Consider the following 15,531-nt stretch of genomic DNA (forward strand, 5'->3'; position numbering starts at 1 on the left):
TCTACTTTTCCCCCTGTATGTTTATTATGTTTATTCTCAGTTTTGCTGAGTAAGTAATGTTTAGTTGTAAAGTGAACAAGAATTAAGGAAGCACTGAGTTTAACTACAATTATGTGGCCCTGGGTGAGTCATTTAACCTGTCTCTGTTATAAAAATAATAGTATCTACTCATTTATAAAACAAGGATAATAATAGTATCTACTTCCCAGGGTTGTAATGAGGAGAAAATCAGATCATTTTTATAAGGCACTTTGTAACTTTAAATTGCTATATAAATGCTAGTTGTTATAATTACTATTATCATTATCTTTTACCTTTTGCAACATTATAGTCTATGATTTCTGATTTTTTTTTAGTAGTAGCTGCTAAATCTTGTGTGATTCTGACTGTGGTTCTTCAGTTCTTAACTTCTGACAGTTTGCAATCTTTTTTTTTTCCTCTTTGGCTTAGAAACTTTGGATATTGCTATGTATGATATTCCTAAGAGTTTTCCTTTCGGGAGATTTCTTTTAAGAGGTGACCAATGAATTCATTCTATTTCCACTTTACCCTCTGGTTCTAAGAGAACTTGGCAACTATATTTCATGAATTCTTGAAATATGGTATCTAGGCTCATTTTATGGTCATAACTTATAGTTAGTTCAGTGATTCTTAAATTATCTTTCCATGATCTGTTTTCCAGATCAGTTATCTTTTTTTGTAGGAAATGTTGTACATTTTCTTCTCCTTTTAAAATCTTTTTACTTCTCCCTCCCCCACCCCCATCCCCCACACAATGTTTCTTATTGTCTCCTGGAGTCTTTCACTTTCCTTTGGCTCATTTTTATTTTCAGGGAGTCTGTTAAACTTGGGTAAAGTTTTGTACTTTTTGCTCCAAGTTGCTAATTTTCTTTCTAGAGTCTCTCCTCCACAACTTATAGAATGAAGTTTTAGTAGAAACTAAGAGTATTATTAATAATGCAAACAACTGGAAAAAGTATGGTACTTGGCATCACAGGGTCTGGAATGGGGCCTCAAATCTAGTACTTACTGTGAAATAGGAGAGAAGTTCTTTCATTTCTCTGAAGTAAATAATATCTGCAACATCTACTTCACAAGGCTGTTGTGAGAAAAGCACTTTCATGCTACAGAGATGAGAGTAATTCTGTACAAAGGAGGATCAGTCATTCACCAAGGCTTTTTAAAAAATCCTTACTGTCTGACTTAGAATCAATAATTGATTCTAAAGCAGAAGAGTGGTAAGGGCTAGTCAAGTGGGGTTAAGTGACTTGCCCAGGATCATACACCAAGGCTTTATAAAACACTTGCTACATACTAGGTCCTTGCCCTCAAGGAATTTGCATTTTTTTTTTTAAACCCTTAACTTCTGTGTATTGACTTATAGGTAGAAGAGTGGCAAGGGTAGGCAATGGGGGTCAAGTGACTTGCCCAGGGTCACACAGCTGGGAAGTGTCTGAGGCCGGATTTGAACCTAGGACCTCCCGTCTCTAGGCCTGGCTCTCAATCCACTGAGCTACCCAGCTGCCCCCAGGAATTTGCATTTTAATGGGGAAGGTAACATGTAAAAACTATGTATCCACATGATATAAGAGTGTTAATAGAGATAAGAGAAAAAAATCAGAAAATATTTTGTCAACCATAAAATGGTAATGAAATTTAAGTTATGAAGATTTCTCCTGTAGTTGATTTGCTTTTTTAGTGACTACTTTGACTTAAAAAAACCCCAGTAATTATAAAAATGCTTTGGTTCTGGTTTAAAAAAAGAAAGTTTGATCAGTGGGAGAGATGAGGTACACAACATCTTGAGGCAAATGAATTGGTAGCCTAGCATTTGACCAACCTCAGTGATCTCAGATATTGAGATAAAGACTCATTATTTGACAAAAACTTCCCTTAAATTCTAAAGTTGTGGATCCATGAGCAAATTTTGGGAACCTATTTTGACTTAGAAAAATATCCATGAAGTATTCTATTTTAGGCCTATAGAAAAAATCAAGGTTCGATTAAGCAAGATGATTGGTGATTAGAAATAAAGATTAGTGAGAAAGCAAATACACAGGTTTATTTTTGTTGGGTTTTTTTGAGTAATTTTTTTTAAAACAGTGATTAGAATTGTAGGATAGCATAATGGAAAGGGAATTGGACTTGGAGTTAGAAGACGGTGATTTGAGTTCTAATTCTACCACTTACTGTCCGATTACAGTAAGTCCGATTACACAAAAATGTTTATAATAACTACTAGAGAAGAATGAGATAGCACTTGATCATGGATGAATAGAAGAATTTCTTTGCCATATGGAAAGCCCAGTTTAGATAAGATAGCAAATTTGTAGTGAACCCAATAAACATGATTTCATGATTTCTTCCAGTTCCATTCAACAGCAAAAGAGATATTAAGTGGGAGTAGTCCAGAACTAGGATTTGGCAAAGAGTGATCAGTGATAGGAGAAGACAACAAGGGATATGAGAGTAGAGAGTTATAGTTCAAAGAGTCAAGATAAGGAAGAGAGGAGAGGATAGTCCAGGGTAGAAATGATGGCCTGGGAAAGAAATGGGATAGGGAGGGAATGGAGGTCACAGTAAAGAGGCAAAACATCAAGGTTGGAGGTCATAAAGCATAGAGAAGGGAATGATTAACGGTCATGATCAGATAAAGGAACTTCAGAGTTCATGAACATGAAAGTAGCACATTTGTTGGTGACAGATAGTAAGCTCAAAGTTATTGCCACATCCCTGAGCAGCTAAGTTGGGGTGGAAGTAGGTTATAACAATGCAGGTAAGAGATGAGCAGCATTTATTAAACACTTGCTAGGTTCCAGGCACCACATAGATATAAAGACAGTCTCTGACAGTAAGCAGTTTACATTCTAATGTGGGGAGCAGGGGAGATGGCACACCATATCTAGCAGACAAGCCTGAGTTGGTAGAGAGTGCAGTACCCAGGTGGGGGTGTGATGAAGACATCTGCAGGGTCAGGAGCAGTACTGAGAGAGCAATGAAGTATGGCCAGCCTGAACTCCTCCCCAAAATGGAGACCATGAGAGGACTCACCAGTGGGAGAAGAGGATCACAGGGCAGAGAGATGTTCCACTGTTCACACACTAAGGAAAGTTGAAGGACAAGAAAGCATGTGAGACATGGTAGAAGAGAGTCTAGAACAGGGGTCGGCAACGTATGGCTCTCGAGCCATATCTGGCTCTTTTGAGGGCCTGATATGGCTCTTTCTACAGGAGCCATAAAGTCAATTTTTTTTCAGGTGCTGTTACAGGAGCGCGCACTGTGAGCACTGTACGGCTCTCACGAAATTACATTTTAAAAAAATGTGGCATTTATGGCTCTCACGGTGAAAAAGGTTGCCGACCCCTGCTCTAGAGAGTCAGAGAGGATGCCTGATGAGAGTTGAGGAATTTGGAAAAAGTGGGAAATTAAGGCATTTGAAAGAACTCTGAAATAGGTTAAAGTTACCTAATAGGAAGAAAGGAGTTAGAGAAGAAAGACAGTGAGCTAGGCACTGAACCTTAGTAGGAAAAGAATCAATCTGTAGTTAAGATTGTTTTTCTTTAGTGGTTATCAGTACATCTAAAGCCCTCTACATCAGGTTTGGTCACTCAGTTTAATTATAGAATTTGATGTTCTATCATCTATGAGGAGCTTTAGTGTTTTAACAGGCTTTAGAATTAAGACTACTGGAGAAGCCCTGGGTGCCCAGGAGACCTAATGACACCTAGACAGTATGTCTCCACTGCCTTTTAATTTCTTTCTTTTTGTATTTGAAAATTTTTATTTAATTAATTTAGAACATTTTTCTATAGTTACATGGTTCATGTTCTTTCTCTCAACTCCTCCCACCCCCCTCCCATAACCAAAGAGCAATTCCACTGGGTTTTACATGTGTCATTGATCCAGACCTATTTCCATATTATTAATATTTGCATTAGGGTGATCATTTAGAGCCTACATCCCTAATCATATCCCTATTGACCCATGTCATCAATCATATGTATATATTTGATTTTCTACTCCCACAGTTCTTTCTCTGGATATGGATAATGTTCTTTCTCATAAGTCCCTCAGAGTTGTCCTGGGTCATTGCATTGCTGCTAGTAGAGAAGTCCATTACATTCAATTTTACCACAGTGTGTCCATCTCTGTGTATAAAGTTCTCCTGGTTCTGCTCCTTTCACTCTGCATCAATTCCTGGAGGTCTTTCCCGTTCATATTTTTATTTTTAATTTTTATTTCAACTCTGAGTCTTGACATTATTTAGATAATATTAACACTGTCCTTGGATGGTCTTCATTATATCCTGCTCTGAGTGACCATAGAGCTCTACCCTGATCTGTCTCCAGTCTCACTTGTTCTACCTCTTGCCTCCTCTTCTAAGCTTACCGCTCAAAGCCAGCATCAGCAAGGATGGACGGGAAAATGACCTTTGAGCCATGATCTGCTACCACTGAGACTGTTTTTAGGCCATTGGGAATTCTGTAAGATCTCGAGGTAGGCTACTTAGCATATGAGAGAAATGAGAAAGCACTGAATGGTCTATCAAGATCTATAATTCATCCCTATTCCCAAATCCAGCGTCCTCATCTAGTTAGTTTCTTCTTTCTGTCTATGGCTTCAAGCTAGCAAAGAACTCAGTCCTGGTCTCTATCTGATTATGGCTGCCATCTGCTGGCAGGATCAACAATATTAGAGTAAGGAAGGGAAAAAGGAGAGAGAAAAGAGGGGAAAGGTCTATGGAAAGGAGAAGGAAGAACAATGGGGTTTAATCTGGTTGCTGCCAAAGTGGCGATGGAACAATTGGAAAGTCTCATCCACACCTCATGAAGTCTCTATAGGAAGCTGTTAAGGGCATGTCTAAGGCATAAATTGAAAATATTCATCTCACTTTGAGAACCATGATATCTAAGAGCCAGGCAGTTGAGTGAGACTTTAGTATAATAGGCTTTGTTTGCTCATATTTCTGTTGCCCCAAGAGTGTTTTCCTTAATGTTGCCCATCTCTACTGTCACCCAGGAGCCACTGTGTAGCCTGTGTTGCTAGGAATCTAGATCTTTCTGGCCTGAGTGGGTGAGCTGATAATAGGATAGGAGGACTTGCTGGGGTGTTGGACCAGCTTTCATGTGCCTGCTGCCCTTCAACCCAAATCCTGGAGTTGACTGTGCTAGAATCATTCCAGTGATTCTTAAATGGTAAAATCTTTCTGCTTAACAACTCACTTTAGGAGGTGGTCACAGTGCTAGAAGGAAGAATCAGAGTCATAACTAGCAATTTTTAGTTCAGGGCCAAAGTGATATAAAAAGTGCTCTCAAGTCTACTGGGGAGGCTGGCGTAGATGTATGTAGAAAAGATCTCACACGGTCCTCAGCCTGCCATTTGTAGCTTCTAATCTTAACTTGTTATTCCTTCCCCTTTGGCACTAAACTTAGTTGCTTTCAATGTGCTGAAGGACTCAAAATTCAAAATTCAAGCCCCTATTGCAGAGTCTTGATCATCCTGCCCTAGTTATGGCTCAAGTCATAATGCTGGATCCCCACAGGCCTTCTGGAACAATTGAACACTAAATGTACTTTGTCCACAATCTCACGGAAAAGACTGGTTCAGGAAGGGACACAATAGACCTAATCCATAACTATACCAACATGATAACAAAATATCTAAGATTTAATGAGGCAGATTCCATAAGGCAAGAGGTTATGTTGAAGACATTCTTACTAATATGTTTCCTTTTCCAGTTTCATGTCAGTCCTTCAGATTTTCGCACTCTGAGAAATCCCCACCTTCTGACTTAGGGCAACCTTTATTTTTCCCTCTCTTTGGACCTCATGGCATGTACATGTGCATGTTGGGGAGTGTAGAGTTCTCTTAGCCTCTGTGATAAGATATTCCCAAACAAGGGGTAGAGGTGACCTCTCCCCAATAAAATAGAACATTTTGATTATATTAAATTGAACAATTTGGGCCCAAACCTGTATTGTTGTTGTTGTTGTTGTTATTATTATTATTATTGCATTAATATTAATGCACTAGGCCAAGAGGGAAAGCTGGATTGCTTTGCATCAAATATTTCTCTAATAAGGCTCAACTATGGAAGATGTATATGATCTAACTAATCCAAAAATATAAGACCAAGAGCCACTCCCTAGACAAATAGTCAAAAGATATCTGCAAACAGTTCATGAAAGAATTGCAAACTATAAACAACTATATAAAAGATTGCCCCAAACTCACCAATACGAGAAATGCAAATCAAAACATTTCTATATTTGTTATAGTCTTTTAAAAATGCAAACTATATGTAATAGATCCATTGTTTCACATACAATCTTTTCACTGATTTTCAACAGGGTAGTCCTGAAATTCTTTGGTGTTTGAAATTCTATACTGTATATTCTGCTACTGGAAGACCCACTAGATTTAGAAATGGTCAAAATTATAAAGTTCACTAGACCCACTGCCTAATCAAGTTTGGGTGATCAGATTGTACTATAATAGCTATTAGGTCCCCTTAGTAATGGCACCAGGTCTCAAAAGCTACCTCAGCTAGCTGGGAATTTCTTGGCTCAAACTATATAGTTGTATTTGGTCATGGAGAAGAAACCTAGCGTAATGAAATCTCAAAACTTAAATCAGAAGACTTGGTTTTCAAATCAATCCTACCTTGAACACTTACTTCCTAGCTATTTAAACCTTTGGGACCTCAGTTTCCTTATCTGTAAAATAGGGAAGTTGAATTCCTGATCTCTTAGGATCCCCTTCAGCTCTGACATTCCATAAATCTTTAAAGGCAAAAAGATGGAATAAGATAGAGGAATAAGATGAGGATTAATCCGATGGAAAATGACTCCAGCAGCTGTGTTGAAAGTGTATGCCTCTGTTTTGAAAGGGAAAAATAAGTCTGGATAGGTCAATCAATCAATCATTCACTATGCATTTATTGTGTTGACTATGTGCCCAATGCTGTATTAAGCACTGATGATGTAAAGTAAAGCAAATCATGATCCTTGCCTTCAAGGGTCCTACTTCAAGGAGGAGACAATATGTGCATAGGGGCACACAAGATATACAGAGAACAGGTCAAAGATAACCTTTGGCTCATGCATGGATTTTTTCACTGGCCTATTACGTGGTTGGGGGCAGACTTTTCCAGTAATTGTATAGTCTGTTCCATCTATTTTTAAAACTAGATTATCCTATTCAGTCTGTCCCTTTTCCTACATTTATATCCAAGTATGAAGGACTCTACTTATAGCAGACATTGTGGTAGAGGCAGAGGGCCTATGGGCCACCTCTCTTCTCCCTTAGGTCATGTTACCTTCAGAGAAAAAGGCTCAGGGATCTGACCTATTTTATTGTTCCTTTTCAGTTGTAGGTGTGGAGAGGGGAGTCTCTGACCTGGGGACAAGAGCTATCTGAAGTTATCCCAAAGTTCAAGAATCTAGTTCAAATGTTGGAAGTCCTCAAAAGCAAGAGTCTGTGATGTTGCCTAATGGGGTTTCAGTCTTGAATTAAGTGGGACTAATGCCATATAGAACTGAGTTATTATTATTTTGAATATTATTATTATTATTCAGTCTCCCCAGAGACTGAGGTGGTAGAAAAGGAATTATGCTCATAAGGTACTGTGGAGAAATGTTTATATGCATGTTCTTGCTACCTTGGAAGCAAATTTCCTTTGTAAAAAAAAAATTCCTTTGTCTAAAGAGAAATGTGGTCCTCCAGGGAAAAGTAGCCCTGGAGAAGGAAAGTGACACCACTCCCCTCCAGCAAGTGTCTGTCTATTGAGGAAATCCTGGTGGAACAGAGTGGAGCAGCAGATTACATGGTATGAAGTAATTACATGGAGTCAGAGTACTAGTCACTGGATCCCTAAAAAAGGGAGAACCTAACTGATGGAGGCTTGAGCCAGTGGCAGAACAGAGACTCCCCAATCCTGCCAGGGTACCAGAGAATCTTATGGGGAGAATAAAATGGAACAGATTTAGCCCTTAGAGAATGGGATCAGGGTCTGCCATGTTACATTTGTACATACATGTTTGCATATTGTCTCTCTCATTAGACAGTGAATTCCTTGAGAGCAGGGACTGGGGTTTGCATTTCTTTTATTCCTAGCATTTAGTACCAGTATCTGGCACATGATAGGTGCTTAATAAAAGTTTGCTGACTTGACAAGATATTACAATTAAGCAATCATGGGTAACTTTGGAGGAGAGATTCTTTGGACAGATTCTTCTCCAAGGACCAACATGTACAAAATACTTGTAATAAAATATTGTCTAGTAATTATAAAAACTCTAACTAAAATGACTTATTTTTGATTTATAATTGTTGTGAAATTTCATCTTTTGTTTTATAATTACTATGAAAAGTATGTTGGGAGCTCCTACCAGTAGAAAGACGGGAAGTCTTTTGTAGTCTAACAGGATGTACCAACAATCAGGGCCTATCTCCAAGTAAATGCTTGTATGTGTCAGTAACAGGTAATATTTCTGACATATTTGGCTAACATGAAAGAATAGATTGTCACTGGGTTGTTTTTTTCCTTCCACACCAACATGGGGGGACCATCTAGCAAGCCTTCACTGAGGCTCATCTGTCACAGCTTCCCTAGACTTTTAGGCATATTTGGTTTGGGGGAAGAGTTCTGAACAGCTGGCAGGATGGAGAAGTTGAGTATTTCAGGCCTTTCTCCACTCATTACACCTTATTACAGAGAGGAAGCTTAGTGTTACATCCAGGCTCTTCAAAATGCCCTGAGGGTGGTGGGGCAAGGCATCAAAACGATTGTCAAACCAGAAATGCAGCTGAAGTTGTTTTGCTGAAAAGCCTTTTCATAAGAGGCTGAGTCCTTTACACAATACACACCCTCCTCCACCCAGGGAGAGAACAAAGCACTGCCACAGGACACCAGCCAAGGGGGAGGAGGGGATGGGACACAAAAACACACTGACACTTTCCTTGACAGTGAGAGCACCAGAGAAAAGGCATGAAGATGTGTCCAAATTACGTGGTGAAAATTTTCCCTCAGGAAAGCCCCAATAGTAACCTTCACCTCCATCTTATTCTCACTTCGTGATTGATTCAAACCACCCAAAGCACAAAAGTGACTGGACTCATTATCTACGGTCTCTACTAGCCACCTTTCCTTCTTAAATTAAAAGAGGAATTCATAATTTAAAAAAAGAGAGAAGAAATCCTCTTTAACCCTTAAAATGCTTCCTTTGCAAGGGAACGTGGCAAAAAAAAAATTCTCAAGGGTTTTTAAGAGATCCACAGGATAGGAGTTCTTGACTTTTTTTTTATGTATCATGGCAGTCTGGTAAAGCCTGTAGACCCTTCTCATAGCGTTTTTAATGCATAAAAACACGAAGGAGCACAATAATAACAAATTATATTGAAATACAATTATTAATATATACACATATATTTTAAAGTTCATGGACCCCAGTTAAAGAATTGTTCTCATAAGAGAAGCCATCAGGATAGAGAATCCTGTAATGAAGACTGCCCACCCCTACCTCCATAGCAGAGCAATGAAGACCAGCTGCTATCTGCCACTTTATTGCTGACCCAAACAGGTCCTCTTGAAGTTTTGCCACTCCTACTGGCCATAGCCTATTTCTCTGACAATTCCCTAATTAGGGGTCATGGAATCTAAATTCCTATGCAATAGGTGAATCATCTCTCTAGCATCTCCAACAAGTAGTCATTCAGGCTCTTCTTGAATATTTCTAGTGACAGGGAACTCACTATCTCACTCTGAACCATTCATGTCTAGACCCTGTCCTTGTCCCTACAAGAATTTTTAGTTAAATCAAGCCAACAAGTATTTGTTAGGTACCTTCTATGTGCCAGGCACTGTGCTAAAGGTTAGGGGTACACAGAAAGGCAAAAAAGTAAGTTTAATTTAATTTAATTCTCTCTCAAGGAGCTCAAGGAGCTCACAATCCAATTTGAGTTGTTTTAATTTACAATTCTCTCTTGGTGCATTTTAAAAAATATGGTTCTAACTTGGATTCCTTCCTTTGAAAATTGCCTGTTAACCATTTATTTATTGTGGAATGGCTCATTCCTATAAATTTAAATCAGTCCTGACTATCCCACTCCCCACAGCATTTAGTTCAAACCTTTTTTTTTCCTTTTCTTGGACCATCTACATCATTCTCTCTTCATTCCTGCACAAAAGACCTCATTTGTTGAAGAAAATCGAGGCCATCTGTTCTCACCTCCCTCTTCCCTTCAATTCTACCCATATATTTCCTTTACCATTAACACTATTCTCTCTTCCTTTGCTCCTAGACTCCCCAAAGGTTTTGGAGAGGATCTTCAGCCTTCTAGTCACTAAGATTTGGAACCTCCAAATTATCTTCTGTTTTATTCAGCAACCATGATACTTGCTCCTCCTCTTCCCTCTCCCCAAACACTGACTCTACAGTTCCTGGTTCCCAGGCTCTCAAAGAGAAAATACAAACTCTTCTACTTAACATTTAAAGTCTTTTGCAAACTGGCTCCAGCCTGCCTTCCAAGCTTATTGTGTATCACTATATTTCACAGTCTCTATTTCAGCCAACCAGTTCTGCTTGCTATTCTCAGAAACATTCTATGTGTCTGTTTCCTTGCAGGCAATAGCCTGGAATTCACTCCATCCTTGACTCTGCCTCAAAGAAGCTGTAGTTTCTTTCAAGGTTTACCTTAAATCCCACTTCCTACAAGAGGTCTTATCCTTACCATAACAGTTGTTAGTGCCCTCTCCCTGCAGAATTTACTTTGTTTTTTATTTTTAATAACAAATAGGTAGCACTTATATAGAACTTTAAAGTTTTATAAAGTGTGTTATGAAATATCTCATTTTATCATGGCAACAACACTAGCAGGCAGATGTCATCATTATTTCCATTTTACAGAGGAAGAAACTGAGGCAAGCTAAGTGATTTCTGCAAAGGCACACGAGTAGTAAATGTATGGGGAAGGATTTGAGCTCAAGCCTTCCTATCTCTAGAGGCAGCAATCTGCCCACTTCAATATCTTTGTGTACATGTTGTTTTCCCAGTAAAATGTGAGCTCCCTGAAGGAAGGGGCTATTTCCATCTTAGTCTTTGTATCTTGAACACCTGACATAGTATAGATTGGTAGACTTGATTTGGACTGAGTTTCTTTGTAAATGACTCCAAGAACCCTATATTGAACCCTAATCTCCTGAGCTCTAGCTGGGCATTACCTGTTGGGTATCAAACTTGATATATCTGGAAAAGAATTCATTATTCTCCAACACCACTAAAGCCCCCTTCTTCTTGACTTCCTTGTTAGTGTTGAGGAACATCATCATCTTTCTAGTCACTCTGATGGGTAATCCTTGTATCATCCTCAACTCTTCTTTTCAGTTGCCAATGCTAGTTGATGCTGCTTCCACAGTGTATCTGTTCCCAATTCACTTCTCTGCACCGAAGCAGCTGCCTTTTACCACCTCTTCCTCTACTATTTTATCAACCTCCTAACTGGATGCCCAGCTTACCAAGGACCAGACACAGGACACCCATCATCAGTCACCGTTTTTTGGGTATTATAAGTAGGAATAAACTCACCTGGTATACTTCAGAAGGCAGTTCAAGGCTGGAATCTGATTGCAGTCCTCTCATCACTGCTTATTCCAATTCCATTGCCCACCGTGTGAGGCTCAGGAGAAGTTCTAGTCATGCTCCTCTCCCTTCTGTCATTTAAGCATCCCCCATAGTCATCACAGCCAAGACTTACCTTAATGGATCCGAGGGTTTTTCAGCATGAGTTCCTCCATAAACACAGAACACACCTGGATACTTTTTTATTCTGTGCAGATTCTTATCCAATGCCCATGAAACAGGAAACACAACTCAGTGGCCCTACCCTTCCTACTTATAATCTCTGCCCAGCACTCACTCCACTCTCAGATCTTGAGTGGCTATTGAATAGTAGTAGATACCCTATTCCATTATCTGATTGCCTTAAGTGCCCAGGCAGGAATAATTGTGCAATCACGGTCATTCCCTTCAGCCGCTTGTGATAGGAATGGTGAGGAGGTGGGGCAATAGATAGAAACATGGCAGGGGAATATGTCATTATGTCAAGGATCTGTGGTTTTCTAAGATTCCAACACTGATTATAACTCATTTTTAACTTAGTAAATTTTAAGAGGTTCTTAAGACTTAGAGAGGTTAAGCAATTTGTCTATGGTCACTCAGTGTCAGAGGTAGAATTTATTCTATTTTTTTTTTCTTGATTCCAAAGCTAGAATTTTATTTATGGTGCCACACTGTTTTTCCTTCAGGGGATTGTTATTATTATTATTATTATTATTATTATTATTATTAATAGTAGTAGTAGTAGTAGTAGTAGTAGTAGTAGTAAACAGCAGCAGTAGCAGTGGTAGTAGAGGTGGTGATGGGATTTATAAATAACACTTCTCTGTTGGCTTTCCTCACAACTACCCAGTAGCTATCTTGTCAAGGCACTGATTTCATTCTCTTCCATTCCCACTGACCCACTGATCTGATACTGACAATTTGATATTGATATATTCATTGGGAGGATTAACATGTAGTTAAGAAGTTCTTTAGCTAATCTGTCTTGGATATAATAAGGCTGGACTAAAAGGAAGGAAGAAAGGGAGAAAATTTAGTGGTATCAGTTATGTGGAAAAGGTGAGGTGAGAGGGTGACTGGGGGAAAGGAAGTTGGATGGCCAAGAAAATCAAAGTAGGGGAAAAGAGGAGGGAAAGTTGCAATAGACTCATACTCTAGTTTTTCAGTGTAGGAATTGTGGTAGAAATAACAGAGGCACCCTTCCTGGCCACTATTTTCCTATATGTGGTGCCTTAACCTATTAGAATATGAGCTCATTGAGGGAAGATATTTTATCTTAAATAGTTCTTGGCATACAGAAAACACAAAATAAATGCTTTCATTCATTCAATTAATCCCTCATTTACTGAGACCTTATATAACTTGCCATGGATTATCAGGATAGGTTAAGAAGCATTAGAGCTAGGCTTTCTTCTGTGGTCATGCTGTTCAGAAGATTAAATTCTAGAAATGGACAAGATCATCTAATTTGAGTCCCTTATTTTACTTTGAAGGAAACTGAAGCCCTACAGTGGTGCCGTTCAATCTTTGAAGTCTCCTTTCTGAGTACAGCTTGATTCTCACTCATTCACAATACTCAGTTTGGGTGAAAACAAGCCTCTGTTTCTTCATTTACTGGAGTAGTCAAGATGGTTAAACAAGTCCCATTTCTGTTCTGTTGCACATGGAAGGCAGTAGGGGACAATGAATATCAAGCTAGACTTGGAGCCAAGACAACTTGGGTTCAAATCTTACCTCTGATATTTCCTAACACAATGATGGTGAATCTATGGTACAGGTGCCAATGATGGGACACAGAACACTCTCTGTGGGCACATGGCCATCCCCCCAGGTCATTATTAGAAAGGAAGAGAGGGACTCAGGCAGAGCTGCTTCCCTCCCCTTCTCTACCATGCCTGATGACATTTTTTTCCCACCCTCACCCCTCTGCCCAGCAGCCCAATGGAAGTGCACAGGGGATAAGGTGGGCAACTCACAGGCAGCAGAGCTGGAGGGGAGGAGAGCTCTCAAACCACTCCCCTCCCCTCTCTCTACACAAGTGGAGGACATTCCTCACTTCACCCACCAACCCAATGGGAGTGCTTTCTCCCTCCCCTGTGTGGGGTAAAGGGGGAGGGCCAGAACTCAGTGAGGGGGAGCAGGGCAGGGCACTTGATCTGAAGGGTGGAGTGGGGCAGGGCCTGACACTCCATCTCTAAAAGATTCGCCATCACTATACTAGCAATATGGATATAAGCAAGTTATTCAAATGGTCTGAGCTTCAGTTTCATTTATATTGCAAAATGGAGATAATAATAATGGTAGTACCTACCTCGAAGGGTTGTCATGAGGTGCAGATGAAATAAAGTATGTAAAGCAATTTGTCAATCTTAAAGTGATATACAGAGCATCCCAAAAGTCTTAGTGTAGTTTTAAGTTTTACTAACTTCAGAAATATATATGCTACAAAATTATCCCAAAGTCATTTGAAAGTCTAATTATTTTAATAACTTTTACACTTATTTGGCTTTGTGAATTTTGAATAATAAAATTTTAATATTAATGAAATGGCCATTGTGTATTAATAAGAGAGTCATTATACGTTAATAAGAGGGTCGTTATGTATTACATGTGTGACAATTTTTGTATGACACTTTCTTAGGCCAATGGATCAATAGAGGTCTTCTTTTTTGGCTACCTTGGTCATCTGATCTACCAGCATTAGGCATTTTTTTCTGGGTTCCTTATTCTGGGTCAAAATTATCATATATCCATCAAAACTTTGTCTTTAGGTGATCTTGAGGCTAGGATGATGAATGCCGTTTTTTTTTTGTTTTTTTTTTTAGTCACTGAGCAGTGGCTGATAAAAGTTTTTACAAAGTTCAAAAATCAGCTAGAGTGATGTATAGAAAAAGATTGTTATGCCAAATTTTAATAAGAAATGTATCAGTCTCTTAAAAAGTTAAATAATTAACCTTGCTGATGCATATCTCTGCAGAAATAATATTTCAGCAAGCGATTATAGAATCCTGAATTTGGAGATGGAAGGGACCTTAGAAGGCATCTAGTCCAACCCCTTCTTTTTACAGTTTAGGAAAATGAGACCAAAGGAGTTAATTGACTTGCCCAAGATCAGGTAAGCATGAGCTCCACTTATACTTCTGAAATTACTAAAACTTTTGGGATAACCTGCACCAATGTATCATCAGCTCTCTTTCTTTCCAGGTGGAAGGACATATGTAAGCCCCTAGGTGAGCATTAGTTAGCCCAGCAGCCCGGTGGGCATTGAGACACGTCAGAGAACTGTGTGGTGCTTCCACTACTGACACGATGTGTTGCCTGCCTCGAAGCTTTCTTTAGGCAGGCCCCAGGAGTGAACCCGTTCCCAGTCTAGTTTTCACAGTGGATTTTGACAACGGGAAGTAGGCGAAAGCCAGCAACTTTATTAGGGAGGAACAACATGTGAATCTGGGAAATGGAGAGAAAGAAGATGAGGGATTGGGGTAAGGGGGAGGGTGGAGATGGGGATACAGTTGTGGACAACACACCAATTACTAAACCCCAGCTCAGACGTCAGGGACCTTTGAAAGCTTTCAAATCAAAACATCATCTGATAAAAATCCAGATAAACTGCATATCTTGCTCTTCTGTTAGATTATAATGAGTAGAGTCTGTGTCCAGCCCTTTCCATGGATGGTGGTTATTACCAAGAACCCTCCGTCGTTTCCGTACATGACCGACATACACCAAATGTGAATGGGAATGATGTGGTCATTTCATGGCGAGTGTCTGTACGTCCTTTGATCCCCAGACTCCAGAAAACAAGGGCCAAGGAGTCTGAAAACCACTTAGTACAAAGCCGGAGCAACCTGGCATTTAGTTACAGAAACCAAAATTGATAGGCATTCTATAGAGAAGAGCAGAGAGCAAAATT

The sequence above is a fragment of the Gracilinanus agilis genome, chromosome 1 (genome assembly GCF_016433145.1).
Source record: "Gracilinanus agilis isolate LMUSP501 chromosome 1, AgileGrace, whole genome shotgun sequence".
Classification (NCBI taxonomy): Eukaryota; Metazoa; Chordata; class Mammalia; order Didelphimorphia; family Didelphidae; genus Gracilinanus; species Gracilinanus agilis.